At 43.8% G+C, this 9914-nt stretch overlaps 1 protein-coding gene across 2 annotated transcripts in view; it reads right to left on the reverse strand.

Annotated features, from left to right (window-relative positions):
- The window catches only part of NFASC (neurofascin), a 183249-nt gene extending 175011 nt beyond the window's left edge, over positions 1-8238 (reverse strand). The window contains exon 1 of one of the 2 annotated variants that reach the window (XM_050955564.1): positions 8166-8238. The gene's annotated coding sequence lies outside the window, so the exon portion shown is untranslated. The remainder of the gene's footprint in view (positions 1-8165) is intronic. The other variant, XM_050955566.1, reaches the window with a different exon arrangement.
- Between the last annotated feature and the right edge of the window lie 1676 nt (positions 8239-9914).

Consider the following 9914-nt stretch of genomic DNA (forward strand, 5'->3'; position numbering starts at 1 on the left):
TGATAGTCACCATACAAGATATGTGTGTTCTATACAAATTACAGGAGCTTTTGTAGTAAGTTCTACGGGGGGAGGGGGGGGAAGAGAAGAGATGTTAGTTTAGAGGAAGGCCTGGCTCCATCTTACTTAGTATTCAATAATCTATTCTTATTTGGTAGTTCCCCTTCCCCCCACCCCTTTCTCCATTGCATTGGCCATCTAGGACTTCTAAGAGATCATTCTCAACCCAAACAACTGTGCATCATATATCAACATAGAGGGCACAACAGCCTAACCAGAGATCCTATTTTGAATTTGTAACTAGACAGATAAGATGTGCCAAGCTCTCAATCATCAGCTACACTGAAACCCTAGCAAAAATCAGCATGACACAGGCTTCACAGAACAATGATACAAAAAAAAACCCAAAACAAAACCAAAAACCCCCTGAGGTTTGGTATCTGCCAGGTGTACCATGAAATGAGGACTAGACAGAGACTTCAGCGATGCCATGTGTGCAGTCACTTGTGCACAACTAAAAAAGGCTCAGTTCTATCACTCTCCTCTCCCTCTCGCCTGCACACATCTGTGGGAACGTCACAAGGATCCAAACACAAAAGCCAATGAGCTTGCAACAAGCATTCTTTGTTGCTGGGTCTACTAGAGATCTGAGAGCAAGATTTCACAAATCCTGACACCATTTAAGTGACAGCAAAACAGAGCTTTATATACATATATGCGCCCTTAACCCAATAAGGGTACAGCTCAGTGTACAGATACGTCTTTATCACCATAGAGTCAAGCAGTGCTGTAAGGCATATTAGCAACTCTCCCAACTTGTCACAAACAGGACAGTGTAATTAAACATGAGGTGGCTGGTGGTACCATACCCTACTGTGAAAGAGGCATGCAGCAGTCAGAACTCATGGAACAAAAGGATACAGTCTGACTCCAAGTACCAGTCATCTTGATTACTTTCAGCAGAATGACGTATACCATTCACACACAAGATTAGTGCCAATTACACATTAAACTCCCTGTTAAATAAAACTACCATGTGTAAAACTTCTTAAAGCATGTGAAAAGGCAGGGTTGATCTTAAGCTTTTCTTCCTTGAGACGACCTCAATGTAGCATCAGCAACATGTGGATCAATATTTCCCTGGTAGAAGGACCAGCACCCCCAACCCCAACACACACACTTTTAGACAGAACCTGAACTTTCCCCGGACCCTGTTCATAAGGAAAGGGCAGCCATTGCCATGTTTGTTTTAACCCTTAGAAGACAACTCATTTAAATGGTGCTAGCAAAGGTGTATTATGTGGGTCTTGGATTTCAGCACCCTGGACAGCTGTTGAATGACTAGTGTTAACCTGGTATGTTCCCTGTTCTCTTAGGGCAGTGGTTTTCAATCTGTGGTCCATGGACCCCTAAGGGTTTGCAGACTATATCTAAAGGGGCACACGGAAGGTTGTTGTTACTACAGAACAGTGTTTTTCAACCTGGGATCTGCAGACTATGTCTAAGATTTCCAATTGTAAATCCCTATTGTAATTCTGAACCATTGCTCAAATCAGTACCAGGGTAGTATAATCTGGGAAACCGATTTTGCCCCTGAAAGAAGAAACCAGTGACAGCAATTCACTGCAGGAACCTGGCCATGGAGAGCTGCAGTGAATCCTCCCACAACCTTTTTGTGGAAGATATTTCCTCTTAACCATCCAAACCTGGCATCTCTCCATTGTACATTTGGTCCAGATGAGATAAATTCAGAGAGGTCTAGAGCAGCCCTGGACATTAGTGTCCTTCAAACCATTGTTGGATACCAGTCTCAGAACAGCAACAGCCAGGATTTCTAGCTAATGCTCTTCCAGCTAACTCTTAGCTTCCCCTCACCCCCTGCAACCCAGACCTTCCCAGTCCTCCCTACAAGCCTCCAGCCTGCAGCACAAGAGTGATGCTCTTGCTGTTTCTACATACCACAGGCTGCTCCCTCTGCCTGTAAGACATTAGTTGAGTGAGGAGTGCAGCACCAAGCAGAAAGAACCAGAGGATGCAGAGATCACCATAGGCAAAATGATAGGATTTAGCCATATAGGCAGCTATGGGGCAATAGCCCACAAACTGAGGGATTCCTGAGAGGTACGGTTACCGTTTATTCCTTTCATTGCCCTTGAAAATGCTCACCTGAGTTAGCCATGCAAATCCATTTCTAGTTGTTAGGTTATTAATCCTTGGCCTGTTATCTCATTCACTATATATTGCAAGCCCTGTAGGAGGGCTGAGGTTCTTAATCCTCTTTTTTTTCCTTTTAATTTAATCCCTCATAACATACAAGGACTAAAAGACACGTTGCTAAAATATTAACAGCCTAGTTAGCACAACAGTGAATGCAAGCTAATCCACCCTGGGCTGGGCTTCCAAGATCATATAGCAACTGCCCAGGACAGCTGGGGAAGGAGCAGCTGCACAGGTGAAAGACTGATGTCATGACATATGCTTTATTGGAGATAGCAGCAACCAAAAAAAAATAGCCAACAAGATTTAAACCTGTAGTCCTGGATAGTTCACTTTAAAGAAGATAGTTCTGGAAAGAGATTACCTACAGGGCAAGGAGGAAAATGAAATCTTGGATGAGATTTGGTTAGAGGCTACAGAATTGTTTGAATGAATCTAGTTATAAGTTTTCACAGGCCACTCTGCTTGAAAATATCAAGGAAACTTTTGGTAATGATGAGCTGTAGTCAAATGAGACACCCCAGGAGCGTTAAGGAGACTGCTCAGAAAGTACAGACAAAAATTTAGGTTTTGGAATAAGAATTATGTTAAAGAACCTCAAGATCAATAGAAATGTGTTTATTTCCCCCCCCCCACCCCAATGCAAACCAGGCTTTAAAAACATATAACACACAACAGCAACTAGTAAACACTCCAGTGCAATCAAGCAAAGCAATTATGGATGGGGAGCATTCTAATTATGGCCCAGATCCTGCAATATGGTCTCCACAGACTCTTGCACCTGGAGAGAAACCCACTAGCTTCAACACAGCTCCATGCAGGTGCAAAGGTCTGTGCAGATCATATTGCAGGAGCTGGGCCATAATTAGAATGTTTCCCATCCATAATTACTTAGTTCAATTGCATTTAATTCCTGTGGACTACTTTGAAAAATCTCAAGAGATAGGTCAGATGTCAGCTCTGCCTATCTTTGTTTCTCTGTATAATATCCAGGTTTAGAGAGTGCCTTTAATCCCTTCCTTTTACAAGCACTAACAATCACCATAAACAAAAACAAACACACACAAACAAAAACACTCTTTCATTCAGGATCCATAAGCGTATCTTTTGATCAGAAGGTTTTAATGGAGATTTAAAGCAAAGTGATTCATTCTTTGTGATGGCTTGGTCAGAACACAAATGTTTCCTACATGAAAATACAAAATGTTGCTGGACAAGACTCTTAGTAATTGATCAACTGTGCTGTTTACATGGCAGCATTCACAGGAACATGAAGTGCCACTTATGGTAAGTGTATCAATTCCACCATCTCAGAGTCCTGGTATTCAGGGTTTGGCAAGTCACTTGCCATTTAAGATTTAAAATGTTGCAAGAAAAGCAACATGCTTTCATCCCACAGCAACCTTGCTTACAATATAACTGGACACACTCTGGATATAGCATTGGACACTACCAGTTACATGAATGATTATGGAGGTAAAATTAAATTTCAGTATAAACCGCTCCAAAACAAAGACAAAATTAAAGCTGCTTTAGAAAAATGTTTATTCAATACTTCCCCCCTCATTTGTGAAACAAATACTAATAAAAGCCTCACTGCTTTCTGTCAGTGTCCATTTTCTTTCAACTTGCCCTTCTCACGACCACAAATAACTCACCAACAGTATTTCAAACCTAAGATCCCAATAACCAGTAGTCTTCATCTACAAATTCTGATCTATTTTTCTTCTGCCACTTACTTCTATGCCATCCAGTCTTCTGTTGTTTTTAATCTAAGAACCCAAAGTCCCTTCCAAAATCACAATTCAACAAGCTGGACCTGATCACATAAATAACTTCTTTTCAATAAACACCTTTAAAATACTGCTTTGTAAAACACAAAGAGGACAAGAGACCAATACATGAGCCCTCTCTCTCACAAATGTTTACTCACATAAGTAGCCCCAATACATGCAAGAAGCCTCACTGAAGCCCCAAGACAGCTTTCAGAAGTATGGATGTGCAGGATTAGGCCTTACGTATTGCTACTGTATTATGACTGAGCATCTCTAATCATCTTTGATGTTGGTGCAATATAGAAAACCACCCCAAAGGCACTTAGCCAGCAACAGTGACAATCATACAGAAGACCCAGGAATGTTGAGACAGTTGTATCACATGAAGCAGCAAAGAATCCTGTGGCACCTTATAGACTAACAGACGTTTTGGAGCATGCGCTTTCATGGGTGAATACCCACTTCCTCAGATGCATGTAGTGGAAATTTCCAGGGGCAGGTATATATATGCTAGCAAGCAAGCTAGAGATAACGAGGTCAGTTCAATCAGGGAGGATGAGGCCCTGTTCTAGCAGTTGAGGTGTGAAAACCAAGAGAGGAGAAACTGGTTCTGTAGTTGGCAAGCCATTCACAGATTTACAAATCCAGATTAACACGGCTACCCCTCTGATACTTCTATCACATGAATATCTAAACAGGCAGTTGAATAATTCATTGAAAATTAACATTCATTGTGAATTTTGGCAGTTCTCTCATCTAATAATTATTCAGGAGCAGATTATTTGACCAGCTCTGATTTCATTGTGGAGCCTGCACAAAGGTGACAAAGTTACAGAAAGAAGTAGTATCAGCTCTGCAGCACACAATCACTGCCAGCAGTGCCAACTCTCACAGTATTGATGTTGTACTTTAAGCCCCAGCCCCTGGAGTCGTATTATTCCATGAAAATCTTGGCTCTCTTTTTATAAGGTTTCTAGACCTCATGTCTGCAAAGAAAAAAGCTTGAAAATGTGACCCTGAAGACACAAAAAAGGTGTGTGTGAGGGGCAAATAAAAAGGATCCAAGTTTTCCTTTTTTTTTTTTTTAAATCTCAGGATTTTTGCGACCTTGGCATTGGAAACATGGCATCCCATTGCCTGCCATCCTGCAGGAGGACCTGGATGTGCTTCCATAAGGGCCTGGAGGATTTATTAACTGAAATCCACAAGAAGAAAATGCTAGCTGGTGGAGGGACAAGGGGATCACAGCCACTGAAGGAGAAGTGCTGATTGTACAGGGTTGAGAACCTATGAGCCACCTGGAGGAGATCGCTTGGGAACCGATGTCCTGGGATTGGTGGGGATTTCATCAATGACCCTCATCCCTCCTGCCTTAGCTTATTGAAAAGCTCTCCCATGCTTTTCAGGGAACAACTCTCTATTCTAGATGGTAGAATTGCTCCCCGCCCCATCATATGTCTTCCAGCAGGTGGGGTGGGTGTGCATATATCATTTCACAGACGCAAACCACTTCTGTCAGCAGGCAGGGTACAGATGTTTGTAGGAGCAGGTGGACATGAAACTAGAGATGCATGGTAGAATGAGTTCAGGGAGGGATTTTAAACCAAGAGGGCATTTCTATGTTGGATTCAGAATGGACAGGTAGTGATTGAAGTGAACAAGGGCCCAGAGATGACATGGTTCCATGTTCTGGAGCAAGAGATAAAATAAAATAAAATAACTTTTTGCTGTAATAGGCATAGCTATTGTTATTATTGTTATATAATTGTTATTATTACTGTAGCCCTTAACAAGCCCTAGTCATGGACAAGGATCCCTTCACGTTACATTAGTACAATGGGACCCCAAATCAATCCTTCAAACCCAAACCACCCTGACCTAGGAGTCCATTTCCAAGTTTTGCAGACTGTGCCCATCTCTACATTTAGTTGTGGTTATCTGTATTCGCTATGCGAATGGAACATTCTCACATCACATCTATAAAAAGGAGCAGATTGCATGTGCTCCTGATCAAAGCAATTAATAGAGAAAAAGCATGATCCTGAATTTAAGTGGCTATTTTTCATGCTAGACTATGGTGTGAAGAAGTTTTGGGGAAACAAAGCAGTCATGCTGGCACTCAATTTAACTGTCTGCTGAAGGAGGCATTTTACAGAAACCTGGTTAACAATGAAGGAACCAGCATCTCAATCAACATCCTTGAATTTTTGCTTTTGTCTTCAGCATTTGTTAGGAGTGCCTAGGCAACAGTGGCATCTCCACTCTAGACATCTTACTGTTTTAAGATGAATACATCTCAGTATGCCAAATTTCTGTCACATACCCAAACACACACACACTTACACTTTGTACAGCTTTGCTCTCAGGAAGAGAAAGCTGGAGATATCGCTTCAGAAATAATACCGAATAGACAACACTGCTAGTTGCAGGATCTGACCTTGAAGAAAAACAAAAATCCCAGACAGATTCTAAAAAGAACTAATAATAATTTTCAGTGAAAACATTTCTCTCAACCTTTCTGACCCTTACTATAACCTCCCCATTCAGATCTTTTGCACTGTCTTATTAAAAGATCTTGCTCACTACATACATGTTATTTGTGTGTCCATGTTTTCCAAGGAGCAGACATGGCCAAATAAATAAAAATCACATTGTATCACACCAACACATAGTTCTTTCAGGCCCCAAAGGTTCCTACAGCAGACATGGACTGTTCACACACAATAAAAGGAAGAGCATTTATATGTCATTATGACCAGTTCCGGCACATTTCCTGGAGACAGCGAATAGCTGAACCTGCTGTACAGTCAGGAGTACACATGATTCAGCACTTACGACCTTACTAATACCACCTAGCCTCACACACCAACACAACAGAACTTGCATATTTAAAAAAAATAATGTTAACAGGGACAAAGCACCCATCTCCCCATCTTATAAGCAACGTATTCTCTTGGCAAGGCCTCGATGCACAGATTGCAACTCATACTCCAGATATTTTCATAATAGCCCCACTGGATTAGGTCAGTAGTCCAGATAACCAGTACCCTGCCTGTGCCAGCAGCCTTAGGGGGAAGGTTAAATTAAATAAAATACACTGTAGTAAACAATTAAGAAATAACAATCCAGGAAGGGGGGTGGAATTCCCTCCCCATCAGAGGCTGGTACATACCCTGAAGCACAAAGGTGGCTCATGGTTTATGTCCATACTACCTTTCTTTCCACACCTAAGTGCACCCAAGAAATTGACACAAGTATTTTCACACACACACATACTATACTGAAATGCCATTCAACATTTAGACATCATGGGGTTGGGGTGGGGGGGAAGAGAACCCCTTTGGTATCAGATACCAGCCCTGATGTTCACATTTCCCTCATGAAGGGAGAGCAAGATATTAGAGCCGGGAGATCTTCCACGAGGTCCAAAAGCAGACACCTTCCCACTGCATGGTTTTGTTTTACAAAATTTGGAATAAAGGTGGGGAAGAGGAGGAGAGAGAGAAAATCTCTCTATGACAGATTCTGCAGCTGTCTTGCGGGTGGAACTTCTGTAGGATTCCACAGCTAGAGTGACCACAGAACCAGCTCCCCAACCGACCAGGTATCTCAACTCTCCACACATGGCATGAAGCCACATTACACCCTCCCTCCCAGGAGGCTGTGTCACAGCCAGATGCTGCCCTTGGGTGGCGAGGGCACCCAGGGAAGCCGGTGAGGGCTGCGCGATTCCGCAGCAGGACGGAATCGGGGCCATGATTAAGAGGATTGGCCAAATCCCCCTGTAAGGCGCAGGGTTAATCGCTCGCCCTCCCCAGCGGGCTCAGGGAGCCGCAGGAAAGGCGCTTACGCACGGACCCCAAAGATGTCCAGCCCCATTCTTCTCTGCGCTGAGCGGATCGCCTTGCGGACCGGACCAGGGCGGGATGGGGACTGCAGCAGCAGGGAGAGGACAGGGGGGTATTTGGGGGTGATGGGGGGCAGGGAGAGGAGGCGAGACAAGAGGGACCCGCCCAGGAGGGATGCAGGAGGCAGCTTTGCGCAGCCCCGGCATGGAGAAGGGGAGCAAGCGCGGACGGGCCCGATCCCGCCCCGCTGCAACCCCAGCCACAGACACACGCAGGGGAAGCGGCGGTATCTCTGCACGTGGCCCGGCCCGCAGCAGCGATTTACCTGGCCCGGCCGGGGCTGCAGCTCGGCACGCGCCTGCCTCTGGCCTCCCCGCGCCGGCTGCACGAGCGCTGCGCCCCTGCTCCGCGCCGGGCTGTCCAGCTCATCCTCCTGCAGCCTCCCGCAGTAGGGCAGGGACCAGCGGGCTCGCCGCCGACCGCCGCGTGCGCGCTCTGGGGTACCGGCGCGCCCCCGGGCAATGGGGGTGGGGGTGGAGCGCGCTTCTGTTGCTGCAGGTCTCGCTGCTGCGCTGCTCAAGAGACGGCACGGGACTGCCCTGCACCACTGTTTACAGGGGGGGGAGGAGGGTAGCAATTAATGAAGTCATTAGCAGGGAGGGAATAAGGCGGCACAGACCAGATTAATGAATGGGGTTATTGCCTCCCTCATAGGAAATTAGATTAAATGAGAGAAGTCATTGCCTTGGGGGGTAAGAGCAAGAGGGGGCAATTAATGGGGAGGAGAGTAATTAATGAGACAACCGAGGAAGAGTTAATAAGGTAAATGGAGGAGTAATGAATGCAGAAGTTGGTCTGATTGACTACCCCATTGATGGTAAAATGCACCTTTACTGCCTTATTTAATCCATTTTAGTCATGTTTGTTTTGCTGAACTTGAGTTTTTAAACTGGGATAAATATATTAATAGGGAGGGGTAAATTAATGAATAGGAGTAAATTTATGAAGGAAAAGATGGGGTAATGAAGGATAGTTAATACTTCATAGTAATTAATACTAATTTACTACTAGTAGACGCCTTACTCTTTTCAGACAAAAGATAAATTTTCATTTTGAAAGGTCAAGATGTTTCATTTTGACCATTTCATTACTTTTTTTCCCCTGAATATTTTGTCAACTCAAAACCTCCACTCATCACAAGACACCTTTGGTTTCAATAAGTCAGCATTTTTCAGTGAAAACGGATTAATCAGAAGATCCCCAGCCTGCTCTAGTTTTGTTGATCAGGGCACTTCCTGCAGCCTTGTCTATACACAGCAGAGCCAGACTCTCAGGTGAAAGACGCTAGCCTGTTTACTGACACTGCTGGTTGTTTTCTGAGGAAATCTGATTAAGCAGAGGTTCCAGTCTCCCAGAAAAGCATGTACAGCTGCCCGTTTAGCATAGGCTTATCCACATTATCTCAGGCTCCAGCTGAGAGTCAGTAGTTTGGATTAGGACTCCACTTTCTCCCAGATAACAAGTTTCAGAGCTGTTGCTCACCAAAGCTCATGCTGAAATAAAATTTGTTAGTCTCTAAGGTACCACAAGGACTCCTGTTCTTTTTCCCAGATAACAGGACTTTATCCAAAACAAAGTGGTTCCCACACATCCATAAAAGGATAATGATCTACTGTTGCATCAACCCATGGCTGGAAGGTGCTCAGACAGCAAGATAAGGGGTGTTTATGAACTTTAATTGCATACTGTTCTCTTTTACAGCAAAAGTAGGATTTAAGGTTGATATGGTAATTTTTGTTCTTGACTAGAGGTATAGCAGAATGCCTAAGTAACTTCCATAGAAGTCTATTGAGTTTCTGTAGACCCCCTACTGATTCCATTCTTATTATATTCTGTAAGACTAGTTCCATAAGGAAAGCTATAAGATTTGAAGCAAACTGATTCATTTTAGAAGATTAGCTGGATATCAAGAGGGAAAGAACTGTATGTTAAATCAAGACCAGAGATCTAAAATTAAGCATAGTCGAATGCCTTACACACTTATTCCCTACCATGTGATTAAAATGATGCTCCA

The sequence above is a fragment of the Gopherus flavomarginatus genome, chromosome 5 (genome assembly GCF_025201925.1).
Source record: "Gopherus flavomarginatus isolate rGopFla2 chromosome 5, rGopFla2.mat.asm, whole genome shotgun sequence".
Classification (NCBI taxonomy): domain Eukaryota; kingdom Metazoa; phylum Chordata; order Testudines; family Testudinidae; genus Gopherus; species Gopherus flavomarginatus.